General features: G+C 40.0%; 1 protein-coding gene and 1 pseudogene across 3 annotated transcripts in view; one reads left to right on the forward strand and one right to left on the reverse strand.

Moving 5' to 3' along the window:
- LOC101678631 (agouti signaling protein) overlaps positions 1 to 15,867 on the forward strand; it is a 137,314-nt gene that overhangs the window by 74,336 nt on the left and 47,111 nt on the right. The window lies entirely within an intron of this gene.
- LOC101681399 lies at positions 11,923 to 13,434 on the reverse strand (annotated as a pseudogene).

A 15,867-nucleotide genomic window follows, 5' to 3' on the forward strand; every position in this document is an offset into this window, starting at 1 on the left:
TGACATATTACCAATGTGTCTATTGATTAGGTCCCTAGCCATCAGTACTGCCTCTTGTTCTTTTGTGTGTGTGTGTGTGTTGGTGAGTTTTTTCTGCCTTGTCATTTTATCCAGATAAGAACATATGAATGAGAGAATAAAACACTAAAAGGGTGACAAAGACTCCAGAAAAATGTACACTTACCAAATCTGAAGAGATCCAAAACTGGGGGGAGAAAAAGAGGGGGAACAAAAGAAATATATATATATATATATATATATATATATATATATGAATGAGACTGGTGAATAGAACAGAGCCACCCACTTGATTTTGGGTGTATTTTGGTCTCTTAGAAGAAACTACCTCCCCAATTTTTTTTAAGATTTTATTTATTAATTTGACAGAGAGAAATCACAAGTAGACGGAGAGGCAGCCAGAGAGAGAGAGAGAGGGAAGCAGGCTCTCTGCTGAGCAGAGAGCCCGATGCGGGACTCGATCCCAGGACTCTGAGATCATGACCTGAGCCAAAGGCAGAGGCTTAACCCACTGAGCCACCCAGGTGCCCCTACCTCCCAAAATTTTAAAGAAAGAAGAACTTATATATATACAAAAGTAGGGGTTAACACAATGAAAGGATGGTATATGACTAAAGATGAACATTTTTAAAAAAATTCTGATAAAGGAATCCATCAGAATCCTAGAGGAGAACATAGGCAGTAATCTCTTCGATATCAGCCACAGCAACTTCTTTCAAGATATGTCTCCAAAGGCAAAGGAAACAAAAGCAAAAATAAAGTTTTGGGACTTCATCAAAATCAAAAGCTTCTGCACAGCAAAGGAAACAGTCAAGAAAACAAAGAGGCAACCCACGGAATGGGAGAAGATATTTGCAAATGACAGTACAGACAAAAGGTTGATATCCAGGATCTATAAAGAACTCCTCAAACTCAACACACACAAAACAGATAATCATATCAAAAAATGAGCAGAAGATATGAACAAACACTTCGCCATTGAAGACATACAAATGGTATCAGACACACTAGCCATCAGGGAGATTCAAATTAAAACTACATTGAGATATCACCTTACACCAGTTAGAATGGCCAAAATTAGCAAGACAGGAAACAACATGTGTTGGAGGGGATGTGGAGAAAGGGGAACCCTCTTACACTGTTGGTGGGAATGCAAGTTGGTGCAGCCTCTTTGGAGAACAGTGTGGAGATTCCTCAAGAAACTACAAATAGAACTTCCCTATGACCCTGCCATTGCACTCCTGGGTATTTACCCCAATGATACAGATGTGAAAAGAAGGGCCATCTGTACCCCAACGTTTATAGCAGCAATGGCCACAGTCGCCAAACTGTGGAAAGAACCAATGTCACTCTCGGCCCGCAAGAACGACATGGAGACACGCGTGGAGGCAAACTTCTTTAATGGCTTCTTTTTATCTTCTTCCCCCTCTGGCGCAGCATAGCACGCAGCTCCACTGCCCCGCTCGGGCGCTGCCGCCGCCTCCAGGGCCACGCGCCGCCCCTCGGCGCCCGCCACCGCTGCTGCCGCCGCCGCCACCATGGTCCGGGCTGCAGCCCCCTCCAGCCGGCGTGGCGCGGCCTGGCTCCTGGCGGGCCCGCCCCTCTACAAGTACATTCAAGCATATATACACCGGCAGCTTAACCCGCCTAGCCAATCACCGCAGTGCTCATGTACCTCCCGTGTGAGTGGACCTAAATGAACAGCCAATCATATTCAGTCCCTTACAGCTCTTATAGTAGGCCTCCTGTACTGGCTCCCGACATCTCCCCCTTTTTTATTTATTTATAATGGCTGAGATCGTGCCTGTCTTAGGTTGCCAATCCTCAGCACACATGCTTACCCGTCATCGGGTACTCTCCCTGGTCGAAGAGCCCCTGTCTTAGGTTGCTATGGTGTAGGATCAGTCTTACCCGTCTTTGACTACCGATCTAGCATACTTAGCCATATCTGGGGGGAGGTACCAGCTTCAAGAGCCATCATGGCTTGAACCATGAGGTGTTATTGTCGTTGATTGCGATGGACATGGCCACACACCCAACGTAACATTAGTATGTTAGCTGTGATTAAGAGAACAGCCATGGCACCAAGTCCGGCCCACTGTTTGAGGAACGAAACAGATTGCTGTAACATTTTTTTCCACTCACTAACAGGTGCAATAGTTACTTTGGTAGAATTTATGGATATAATTTGAGGTCGTAATTGCCTAGTTAAATTTTGACATTGACGGTTCCAGGTACCATTAAGCATATTTCCTAACTCTCTAGAGAGGTTAGCTGCTAAGGATAAGTTGTTATGAGCTATAGGGGTGATACAAAGTCCGGCCATATTATGTGTGCATCCTATCGACACAATTGACTCTAGGATATCAAGTTGTTCCTGTACAAGATCAACCCTTTGATTTACAATAAGGATCCCAGCATGCAAATGTCCGTTAATTTGTTCTTGCGTAGCCAATGCTTCAGCGACCATTCCTGTGACGTTGTTGAGCGCAGCTGCTGTCTGTACTGAGGTTGTCAACGCTACCACGGCAGCAGTAGCAGCGGCGGCGGATGCTGCGATAGCTGCAATAATGGCTGCTGTTATTCCAAAGTCTCGTTTATGTCGAAGCAGCACCGGCAGGTTATCGGGGTTCACCTGTACTGGCATCGGGATATACATCGGTATCTTGGCTATTACTGCCGAGTCTCCCACCGTGGCATTCCAACATTCTGATAGCAGACAATTCTGGGACTCACAAGAGAGGCTAGATGACTTGTTAGTAGAAGCATTAAAAACTATGAAGAGAAAGGGAGCTCTAACACAGACGGGCATTGGTGAGTAACTTATGTGCTTAGCTGAGGTACAATTGCAAGTAACATTTGTTTCAAATCGAGAGCCTACATGATAGTTGTATGTACAGTTACACCATGTAGACCCATTAATAAAGTGAAGGCTTTCCAAGCCTGTACATGCCTGTGCAGTGTTGCAGAGCAGCCACCTATCTAGAAGGTGAGCTGATGCGCCTTGCGCCAGGTCTTGGTAGGTATAATTATAGCCAAAAAAGGTGGAATTAGAGTAAGTGGGGATTTTAGGACTGAATGAGAATACTGTTCCCACCCAAACTCCTGAGAGGCTACTATGGCAGCCACTCGTGCGGTGCAGCTCGCACAATAGCAGGCCTTGGTGCAGCAAGGTTTATACAGAGGAGGCCCCTCGTAAGGTGGCGCTGTTGGGGCTGGGTGCGTGGGCACAGGATCTAAGTTATCTACCACTTCCGTCTCTGTTTGTAACTGCGCCATAGCTCCTTCTTTCACTTTTAATTTCAGCTGCGCCATAACTTTCCCCTGCATTTTGAGCTGCGCCATAGCCTTCTTTAGCTTTTCCTCCTTTTTTGCAAGCTCCTTTTGCATCTTGATCACCTTTTGGCTTTTGGGAGATTTCCCTCCTCTGCTCCTTTCATCATCACTCGAGCTAGATCCCTCACTGTCTGAGTGTCCGTTTGAGCTTTCACTCTCAGAGCTAGTGTCCTTCAAGGAGCCTTTACAAAATTCCTCTTTCACTTGTTCTAAGATCTCCCCTCCCAGTTGCACCGCCTGGCGTATGGGCTCTCGCGGGGATTGCAAACAAACTTTCACTAAAGACCAAACGGCCAGGGTTCCTGGCGTAGTGCGCGGATCGCGTCTAAGGTCTTCTCCTAAATATTCCCACTGGGGAATATTAAGCAATCCCTCCTCTAAGAACCACGGAGCGGTTTGACCCACTTCTCTCAAAAACAAACGAGCTGTTTTATTTTTTAAAGGAGTACCAATTGCTTTAAGGATATCAGAAAGCGGCCCCAGCATTTTATATGTGGCCATCTCGTTTCCCATACCGGAAAGCTTTACTCTCATCCTTATCCTAGGAACTTTGCAGCCATCTCGTTTCCCATCCCGGAAAGCTTTCTACGCTAGTCCTCGACTTGAGGAACTTTCCCTGTCACTAGACAGAAATAGGTGCACTCTTTACCTGATCGTTGCCTAACTCCGCGCGTCTCTTCTGCACGAGTTCCCGGGTTTCGGCACCACTTGTTGCTCTCGGCCCGCAAGAACGACACGGAGACACGCGTGGAGGCAAACTTCTTTAATGGCTTCTTTTTATCTTCTTCCCCCTCTGGCGCAGCACAGCAAGCAGCTCCCGCCGCCCCGCTCGGGCGCCGCCGCCACCTCCAGGGCCGCGCGCCGCCTCTCGGCGCCTGTCGCCGCTGCTGCCGCCGCCACCATGGTCCGGGCTGCGGCCCCCTCCAGCTGGCGCGGCGTGGCCTGGCTCCTGGCGGGCCGCCCCTCTACAAGTACATTCAAGCATATATACACCGGCAGCTTAGTCCACCTAGCCAATCACCGCAGTGCTCATGCACCTCCCGCGTGAGTGGACCTAAATGAACAGCCAATCATATTCAGTCCCTTACAGCTCTTATAGTAGGCCTCCTGTACTGGCTCCCGACAAACCAAGATGTCCTTCAACGGAGGAATGGATAAGGAAAATATGGTCTATATACACTATGGAGTATTATGCCTCCATCAGAAAGGATGAATACCCAACTTTGTAGCAACGTGGACAGAACTGGAAGAGATTATGCTGAGTGAAATAAGTCAAGCAGAGAGAGTCAAGTATCATATGGTTTCACTTATCTGTGGAGCATAACAAATAACATGGTGGACATGGAGAGATGAAGAGGAGAAGGGAGTTGAGGGAAATGGGAAGGGGCAGTGAACCATGAGACACTATGGACTCTGAAAAACAACCTGAGGGTTTTGAAGGGACGGGGTGGGAGGTTGGGGGAACCAGGTGGTGGGTATTAGAGAGGGCATGGATTACATGGAGCACTGGGTGTGGTGCAAAAATAATGAATACTGTTATACTGAAAATAAATAAAAAGTAAATAAATTTAAAAAAGAAAAAAAAATCTGAAAAAGGAACTGATAAGATAAGTTGGTTGGGGAAAAAAAAAAAAGAGGAGGGAATGTGCTCAGGCTGGATGGAGACTAGAACAAAGCCATATGCTAGATTAGGGTATATTTTGATCTATTAGAAGAAATTGTATCCCAAACTTTTTTAGAATAAAAAAAACCTATATGCATACAAAAAATAAGGTTAAATACAATGAAGGGATAAAATATGACTATAACAATGAAGGCTTAAAAATATATTTTTTAAGAAAGGTATTGTTAAGATAAATCAGTTTAAAAAAACATTAAAAGAAGAAAGAGGAAAAGTTAAAAAAATAGAATGAGAAAAAAATAAAATGAAAACAATTAATTTTGTTAGACTAAAGGATCGTGGCAGAGGAAAGCCATGAATTCTTTGCTTTGCTTTCCCCTAGCTCTGGAGTTCCACTATTTTCCTTGATCAGTGAGCTTGGTCTTGGCTGGATGTTCTTGCTGATCTTCTGTGGGAGGATCCTACTGCAGTGATTCTCAAATGACTTTGCCTGAGGTGGAATTGCACCACCCTTGCTGGGGACCAGGCTAAGTAATCTGCTCCAGTTCACTATCAGAGTTTTTGTTCCCTGAACGCTTTCCATACCACTTTGGAGGATGGGAACGAAGAGAAAATTTCCAATTTCCAGCCCAGAGGAGCCAAGAGCTGGGGCCCCACTCCTCAGTGAACCCTCAGAGATAAGCAGTCAATCATTCCTGTCTCCCTGGTCTCCGACCCTGCTCCGTGCTCTCCTGGCCGGTGACTGAGCATTTCTATCTCTGGCGCATGGCCCCATTTGGAGTCTCCAAACCCAGGAGATTGCTGCCATGCCGCTCTTCCCAGAGGAGGAAGGTGAGTCTCCCCGGCTTGGCCACTTGTGGGGTCCTTGGTAGAAGAGCAGTAGTCTGACTGTGTGCCTTGGGTCATGGTTTAAGGTAACCCCAATCTGAAAGCTCAGTCCTCGACTCTGTCTCTGTAGTCGGCTTCCCCGCTCCAATACCTGGCAGCCCTGCCACACTCGACACCCCCAATCTTTCTGTGACCCCAAGGGAGCTGAGACCACACTGTCCCTGTGAGGGCTCCACCCCCGCTTAGTCTCTGGAGCAATGTCCCTCAGTGGAGCAGACTTCTAAAAGTTGTGATTTTGTGCTGCTCTGCTCTGCCGCTTGCTGGGAACCAGCCCCTCCCACTGTGGTCTATCTTCCTGTGGCTTTGGATTGACTTCTCAGCACATCCTACCTCTCAGAAAGTGGTCAATTTTCTGTTCCTAGAATTTTTGTTCTTCTTTTCTATCTCCTATTGAGTTTGTAGGTGTTTGGAATGGTTTGAGACCTATCTAGCTAAACTCCCACGATCTGATGTCATTTCAATCGCTACTTCTCTGCCATCTTGCCTCTCACTTAATGGTGAAAGTTTTACTTCTTCCTTACTAATTTGGATGCCTTTTATTCCTTTGTGTGTGTGTGATTGCTGTAGCAAGGACTTCCTTGATGTGGCAAGGAATAGAAGCAGTGGGAGTAGAGATCCTTGTCTTGTTCCTGACCTTAGGGGAAAAGCTCACAATTTTTCACCATTGAGAATGATGTAGCTGTGGGTTTCTTATATATGGCCTTTATTATGTTGAAGTAAGTTCTCTCTAAACCTACTTTGTTGAGGGTTTTATCATGATGGATGTTGTATTTTGTCACATGCTTTTTCTGAGTTTATTGAAATGAGCATATGGTTTTTATACTTTGTCTTGTTGATGTGGTGTATCACACTGATTGACTTGCAAATACTGAACCATGCCTGCATCCCAAGAATAAACCCCAATTGTTCATGGTGAATGATTTTCTCAATGTATTGTGGGATTTGGTTTGCTAATATTTTGTTGAGGATTTTTTGCATCTGTGTTCGTCAGGGATGTTGGCCTGTAGCTCTATCTCTCTCTCTCTCTCTCTCTCTCTCTTTTTTTTTTTTTTTTGTAGTTTCTGGTTTGGGTGTTTGGGTAATGCTGGTCTCTTGGAATGCGTTTGGAAGCTTTCTTGCTTCTTCTATTTTTTTTTTTAATAGATTGAGAAGAATAGGTATTAACTGGTCTTTAAATGTTTCATAGAATTCACCTGGGATACTATCTAGTCCTGGACTTTTTTTTTTTTTTAAGATTTTATTTATTCATTTGACAAAGAGAGAGATCACAAGCAGACAGAGAGGCAGGCAGAGAGAGAGGGAGAAGCAGGCTTCCTGCTAAGCAGAGAGCCCAACGCAGGGCTCAATCCCAGGACCCTGAGATCATGACCTGAGCCGAAAGCAGGGGCTTAACCCACTGAGCCACCCAGGCGCCCCATGGTCCTGGAATTTTATTTGTTGGGAGTTTTGTGATCACTGATTCAACTTCACTGCTGGCAATCTATTCTTCCTGAGGTTTTGTGAGGTTATATGTTTCTAGGAATTTTTTGTGAGGTTATATGTTTCTAGGAATTTACCTATTTCTTCTAGGTTGTCCAGTTTTTTAGGATATAATTTTTCATAATATTCTTTCATAATCCCTTGTATTTCTGTAGTGTCAGATGTTATTTCTCCTTTTTCATTTCTGATTTTGTTGAGTCCTCTCTCCTTTTAAAAAAATTTAATTAAAAAAATTTTTTGGATGAGTCTGGCTGGGGCTTATCAAGTTTGTTGATCTTTTCAAAGAACCAGCTCCTGGTTTCACTGATCTGTTCTATTGGGGGTTTTTTTGTTGTTTTTGGTTTCAATTTTGTTTATTTCTGCTCTAATCTTTATTAGTCCCTTCCTTCTACTGGTTTGGGGTTTTGTTTGTTCTTCTTTTTCTAGCTTCTTTAGATGTAAGATTAGGTTGTTTATTTGAGATTTTTCTTGAAGTAGGCCTGTATTGCTATAAACTACCCCTGTAGAACAGCTTTTGCTGCATCCCAGAGATTTGGGACCATGGTGTATTCATATTCATTTGTCTCCATATATTTTTTGATTTTCTCTTTGGTTTCTTAGTTGACCCATTCATTATTTAGTAGCATGTTATTTAACTTCCATGTACTTGTGCTCTTTCCATATTTTTATTGTGGTTGACTTCTACTTTCATAGCCTTGTGGTCAGAAAAGATGAATAGTAAGATTTTGCTCTTTTTCAGTTTGTTGAGACTTAGTTTGTGGCCTAATATGTGGACTATTCTAGAGAATACTCCATGTGCACTCGAAAAGAATGTGTATTTGGGCATCTGGGTGACTTAGTCAGTTAAGCATGGACTCTTGATATTGACTCAGGTCATGATCTCAGGGTTGTGAGATTGAGTCCTGCACTGGGCTCTGGACTGGACATGGAGCCTGCTGAAGATTCTTTCTCTTTCTCTCCCTCTGCATCTCCCCACTCTCTAAAAAATATAAAAGAGAAAACAATTTGTATTCTGTTATTTTAGGATGAAATGTTCTGAATGTATTTGTTAGATCCATCTGGTCCAATGTGTCATTCAAAGCCACTGTTTCTTTGTTGATTTTCTGGTTTGATGATCTGTCCATTGATATAAGTGGGATGTTAAAGTACCCCATTATTATTGCATTATTATCAATTAATTCCTTTATGTTTGTTGCTAACTATTTGGGTACTTCCATGTTGGGTGCCTAAATATTTACAATTGTTATATTTTCTTGTGGGATTGTCTTCTTTATTATTAAGTAGTGTCCTCATCTCTTGTTACAGTCTTTGTTTTAAAATCTATTTTGTCCAATATAAATATTGCTGCCTTGGCTTTCTTTGACATCCATTTGCATTATAAATATTTGTCTGTCCCCTCACTTTTCAATCTGCGTGGGTCTTTAGGTCTGAAATGAGTGGTACGTCTGAAATGGTGGCAGCATAATCTATACTGGTTTTTAGTTTTTAATCCATTCCATCACCCTATGTCTTTTGACTGGAGCATTTAGTCCATTTACTTTCAAAGTAATTATTTGGTAGGTATATATTTATTGCCACTTTTAGGTTCCTATTTTAAATCCAGTTATTTATTTAATTATTTATGTTTTAAAGATTTTATTTATTTGACAGAGAGAGATCACAAGTAGGCAGAGAGGCAGGCAGGAGAGAAAGGGAAGCAGACTCCCTGCTGAGCAGAGAGCCTGATGTGGGGCTTGATCCCAGGACCCTGAGATCATGACCTGAGCCGAAAGCAGAGGCTTAACCCACTGAGCCACCCAGGTGCTCCTAAATCCAGTTATTTAATGCACAGTGTTTATCTATTGCCATTTTGGTACTTGTTTTGTAATTGTCTTGTAGTTCTCTGATCCTTTTCTTGCTCTCTTTCAGGGTTTGCTGGCTTTCTTTAGTGATATACTTGGATTCCTTTCTCTTTATTTTTTATCCATTACTTGTTTTTGATTTGTGGTTACCATTAGGTTTGTATATGACATTTTCTGCATATAGCAGTTTATATTAAGTTGAGAGCCACTTAAGCAAGTTAGGTCGTGAGTATCAGCACTGTGCTTGCTCCTGCAAGGTGCTGTGTGTTTATGCTGGGGAGTAGAGGAGAGAAATGGCTCTTGCTAGCTCCTTTATGATCTCTGCCCCTTAGGACACACTCTAAAATTAGTAAACTATTCTTCCTCCCCTATTCTCCAAGAATTCACACACTGCTGCTCTACATTGTATACTATATTCCCCCCTTCACTTGTTCATCATGTGGTTTATTTATTAATTTTTTTCACACACAGGCAAAATTATGGGTACATACATAGGTATAAAATTTCAGTGAAAGTAAGGGAATGATTAACACAAAATATGGTTTGATGGTTACCTCTGGATTTGGGGTGGAAGAGAATGCAAACAGGGAGAAAGGGAATTTCTAATGTTCTGTTTCCTAACCTGTGTGATGAAGACAAAGTGCTGACTATTCTTTTTTTTTTTTTTTAAGATTTTTATTTATTTATTTGACAAACAGAGATCACAGGTAGGCAGAGAGGCAGGCAGAGAGAGAAGAAGGGAAGCAGGCTCCCCACTGAGCAGAGAGCCTGATGTGGGGCCCGATTCCAGGACCCTGAGATCATGACCTGAGCTGAAGGCAAAGGCTTTAACCCACTGAACCACCCACGTACCCCAGTGCTGACTATTCTTTGAATAATTTGTATATATAATTTAATGTAATTTAATGTGATTAGCATGATATTTTATTTTTTAAAATTTTACCATGATTTTTTGGAATTTAAACTTGTTAAGCACCTTCACATGCCTTCCCTTACTTAACCATCTAATTAAAACCCTTGAGATTTTCTCTTATAGTATTGTCTTTCTTTCACAAATCCTACAGTTTGTAATCATATACTTATTTGTTTATATGTTTTACTACCCATTTCTCCCACTAAGCTGTATGTTCCTTGAGAGCTGAAACCATGTTGGTTTTGTTTACCACTGTGCGATTCAAATAATTTCTTCTACATGAAGTTGTATATGGTTGAATTCAAGAGTTTTGAGAACTTTTTCATCCACAAAGATGAGTTTTGCCAAAGGTCGGAGGGGGAAGCTTTGCTAAAGCAATTATGCAAACACTGAAATAAGTAAGATAATGTATAAATAGATCAACACAGTACATGGTGTTTGTAAGTACTCAATACATATCAGTATGTTCTGGTATTGGTGTCACTTCTGCATCTTTTTATTTAACTCTAATTGTCTAAATTAATTTCATTCAAATTTGTTCATCGGGGGCACGAAGTATGTTGTAGTCAATCTTTCTTGCTGCTCAGATATATAAATGAAGACTCTTTTGCCAATCCATGAATAATGATTGTAACATAAACAGCTGAAAACCACGGAAGTCCAGTAGGGTTGAATGTACCTGTAATTTTCTTAGTGGAAAGAAAGATCCATAGATTTGGGTTAGAGGTTGAGAGATGAAGCACTCATTTGCTGATTCTAATTCTCAATCACAGGTGTCTTGGAATGATTTGTTTCACTATTTTAAAGTCAGGGTAACATCTAAAGTCTTTTATCAAGACAAGTCCCCATTTAAAAAAAAAAAAAGTAAGAAATTACACTAATACCAAATAAAGGGACAACTCTGTAAAGCGGATTAGGACCCAAGAGTTGGTGGGGAAATAAATTTAATGAGTTTCAGGTGTCACTTGTTGTAATGAGATAAAATGAATAATAGAAGATAAATAATGTATGATATACATATTTATATCATAAATACATCATTATTTAAAAAATGATATACATATCATACATTATACCATTTGATATATATATCATTTTTGTTTCGATATATATATATACACCATTTGATATATATACCATTTTTTAAAAAATCATCTATTCATTGTGAGACACATGCTAATATCAGGGATAGTAACATGAAAGAATGGTCAATGGCAATTGCAAGAATTGTTGACTGAAAATTGAAAAATTCTTTCACAGATGTTAAAATATAAAACATTTGTATATTAGAATCAACAAGATAAGGCATAAGCACATATAAATACTAGTCCCTGATATTAAATATATTTCTTAGTGTGGATTGTGATCAAAACATTTGAAAGCTACTGCCCTATAAAATGTATTTTCTGTTCCTTAGATTAAAGTTGGATGGAATATTGCAAAATTATACACATATCAGATTGTGAAATTACAACATCTATAAGGAACTCTTTGGTAAATAAAACTAAAGTACATTTCTAAAATTGACACAAAAATTACACATATATTATGAAATTATTAGTCAAATTATAAACTGAATCAATATAAAACATTCACTGACCATGAAATATGACAGCTAGCTAATAGCTAATAATACTTGGACCAGTGAAAACTTTGATCCATTAAACATGAAGAATGGACAGACATGTGGATTTCTCAGAATCACAGACTCTTGGAAAAAAATATATCAGCTTTTTCTGTAAAGTATATAATTCATTGCCAGTTATATGTAATCAGTTTTTAAAAACTTCCAATTACTAAAATTTGAGAATAATAATAAAATAACCCTAAAAGCTTTCAATAACAATTACTTCAGTTCTAGAAAACACTGCTATTTTTGGTTCTGCAGAGTCAAGTGCAGAAGTGAGCAGATTGATAAACTTATAAACATCATGAAAAGAGTTGTAGAGAGGAACTAGAGCCACTCAGATGCCATTTGGTTCTCACTTGTCACAAACCACTCCTTGTTTTTCTGGTTCTTGGAAAACACATCTTATTGGAACAGAAAATGTCAGTGATCTGGCAACCATGATCCTCTATGTGGGATGGAGTAATTATGTACAGTTTCTTTATCAAGAAACTGCTAGTAGATTTTTCTCCTCAATGTTTTCATAGTTGCTTGCTTAAAGATCTCTAAACTGGTGTGTAAGGAACAGACCAAGAAAAGCGAGGGTTTGAAATTTGAAATCCATCGACCCCGGGGATTAACTGCGGTTTATAATTCACCTTAAATCAGGTGCTGATTTATGGCCAAACCATCCCACTAGCTCAGTTTTAATTGTATGGGCATGTTTTTCATGAATAAAGGCACCAGCAAGACTTCCTGCTCCTAAATTTAAATACTTATAGGAGTACCAGCAAACAAAATCAACTCCCCAGTCATGTAAGCGGAGTTCAACATTTCCAACCGCATGTGCTAGATTAATGCCAACAAAACAATGCTCTGTTTGTCCAGCTCTTGTGATGGCAGATATATTAAAGAGCTATTCAGTGTTAAAATGCAGCCCACTGAACAGGATCACTGCAACTGAGTCTCCTTCCTTCTCGATTACTTCAAGGATATCCTCTATACTCAATCTTTTCTTCCCCCCCTTGGCTTTATCATCCACATGCTTTCCTCAATGTTAAGCCTATGAAATTGAAGCTGTGACTCAATAGCACAGTGATCTGAAGGGAAGGCTTTGGCTTTCAGAATTTTATACCATCTTGGGGTAGGCTTACACAAGGATAATAGCAGAAGATGTAAATTAACAGTCAAATCATTTATTAGGGCTATTTCTTTCTTATTGGCTCCTACAATGTCATTCATAAGGCCTAAAATAATCTCATCTCCTGTAATCCAAGGACATTTTCCTAGGCCATGTCATGTGGTTTCTTTAAGGGTGGGTACTCAGCTTCCTATTGCCCTCCGGCTCCCCCAGAACCAGACACTAATTTTTAAAATTCCAGGTTTTAAGTCTCACTGATTGTAAGACCTTACGAAATTTGGCCCTCACTTTCAAAACTGAATGTTATGGGGATTTGTCTTCCCTGTGTGGAAACTCTTGTGTGATAGTCTGTTTCTCTCCCTTCTCCATGCCCAAGGCCCACTCTCCACACCCAGCTGATAGCAGAGGTCCATTTTGCTCCCTATTGTGTCTCTGTCCATCCTTCCCTCTCAGAGTGGTTTCTTCTTTACCTTTTGTTGTGGAGTTGTTCTGCCAGTCTTCGGGTTGTTTTCTGGGTTATTTATGTTTATGTGAGTGTTACCTAGTTGTATCCATGGATCAAGGTGAGCTTAGGGTCTTCTTACTCTCCATCTTCTAGCCTCCTATACCTAAGTTTAGAAATCTGGAAGTATAAGTCTTTCAGCTCTGTTCTTCTTTTTCAAGATTATGTGGGCTGTTTATATTCCATGTAAATTTTAGGATGATGTTTTTCTATTTCTGCCAAAATATCATTGGATTTTTGGTAGGGTTTACAATGAATCTATAGATCAATATTGACAATAATATTGACATCTTAACGATATTAAGTCTTCCAATCCAGGAACATGAGATATGTTTCCATTTATTTAAGTCTTTCATTATTTATTAATTTCTTTCAGGAGTGTTTTATAGTTTTCATTTTTTAATTTAAATTTAATTAATTAACATATAGTGTATTATTAGTTTCAGGGGTAGAGTTCAGTGATTCATCAGTTGTATATAACACCCAGTTCTCATTACATCACATGCCCTCCTTCAAGCCCATTACCCTATTACCCCATCCCAACCCCTCCCCTCCAGAAACCCTAGTTTATTTCCTATGACTAAGAATCTCTTATGGTTTTTCTCCCTCTCTGATTACCTCTTGTTTTATTTTTCCCCTCCCTTCCTCTCTGCTCCTCTGTTTTGTTTCTGAAATTCTACGTAACAGTGAGATCATATAATTATCTTTCTGATTCCCCTATTTCCCTTAGCATAATACCCTCTAGTTCTATCCACATGATTGCAAAGAGCAAGACTTAGGGTTTTTTTGATGACTGAGTTGTGTGTGTGTGTGTGTGTGTGTGTGTGTGTGTGTATAATCTCACCTCCACTTTGGCCATGTGGATATCTGGGCTCTTTCCATACTTTAGCTATTGTGAACATTGCTGCCTTAAACATTGGGGTGCAGGTACCCCTTTGGATCACTACATTTGTATCTTTGGGGTACATACCTAGTAGTGCAATTGCTAGTCATAAGGTAACTCTATTTTAACTTTTTGAGGAAACTCCATACTGTTTTCCAGAGGGGCTGTACCAGCTTGAATTCCCACCAACAGTGTACAAGGGTTCTCCTTTCTCCACATCCTTGCCAACATTTGGTGTTTCCTTACTTAATTATAGCCATTCTGACTGGTATGAGGTAGTATCTCATTGTGGTTTAATGATTTGTATTTCCTTAATGTCAGTGTGATGTTGAGCATTTTTTCATGTCTGTTGACCTTTTGTATGTCTTCTTTGGAGAAATGTCTGTTCATATCATCTTCTATTATTTGTTCTTTGGGTGTTGAGTTTGATAAGTTCTTATAGATTGTGGATAGTAGCCCTTTATCTGATAAAACATTTGCAAAAATCTTCTCCCATTCTGTAGGTTGTCTCTTGGTTTTGTTAACTGTTTCCTTTGCTGAGCAAAAGCTTTTTTATCTTGATGAAGTCCCAATAGCTTATTTTTGCCTTTGTTTCCCTTACCTTTGGAGACATGTCCAATTAGAAATTCCTGTGGCCAAGAACACAGTTTATGTTCTCCTCTAGGATTTTGATGGATTTCTGTCCCACATTTAGGTCTTTCATCCATTTTGAATTTATTTGTATATGCTGTAAGAAAGTGGTCCACTTTCATTCTTCATGTTGGCTGTCTAATTTTCCCAATACTATATGTGATGAGTCTGGTTTTTTCCCATTGGGTATTCTTTCCTGATTTGTGGTAGGTTAGTTGACCAGAGAGTTGACGGTTCATTTCTGCGTTCTCTATTCTGTTCCACTGATTTTTGTGTCTATTTTTGTGCCAGTACAATACTGCCTTGATAATTACAGCTTTGTAATATAGCTTGAAGTCCGGACTTCTGATGCCACCAGCTTTGGTTTTCCTTTTCAACTTTCTTTTGGCTATTTGGGGTCTTTTCAAGTTACATACAAATTTAAGGATTATTTGTTCTAGCTCTGTGGAAAATATTGATGGTATTTGATAGGGATTGCATTGAATGTATAGATTGCTCCAAGTAGCATAGACATTTTAAAAATATCTGTTCTTTCAATCCATGAGCATGGAATGTTTTCCATTTCTTTGTGTCTTCAGTTTCTTTCATGAGTGTTTTATAGTTTTCAGAGTGTAGTTTTCATTTTGTAAGTCTTTCACATCCTTGGTTAAGTTAACTCCTAAGTATTTTATTTTAATTTTTTGGGAAGGGAATTATTTTTGTTCATTGTTAGTGTTTAGAAATACAACTGATTTTTGTGTGTTTATTTTGTATCTTGCTACTTTGCTGAATTCATGTATTGGTTTTAACAGTGCTGTGTGGAATCTTTAGGGTGTTATAAGATAATATCTGCAGACAAAGATAATTTTACTTCTTCCTTTCCAGTTTGGATGCTTCTTATTTATTTTTCTTGCCTAATTGCTCTGGCTAGAGCTTCTAGTAATATTTTGAAAAAGGAGTGTTCCTGATTTTAGAGGAATAGTTTTCAGTGTTTTATCAGTAAGTATGATGTTTACTGTGGATTTTTCAT

The sequence above is a fragment of the Mustela putorius genome, unplaced genomic scaffold, assembly GCF_011764305.1.
Source record: "Mustela putorius furo isolate JIRA1106 unplaced genomic scaffold, ASM1176430v1.1 tig00000743_pilon_pilon_pilon, whole genome shotgun sequence".
NCBI classification, from domain to species: domain Eukaryota; kingdom Metazoa; phylum Chordata; class Mammalia; order Carnivora; family Mustelidae; genus Mustela; species Mustela putorius.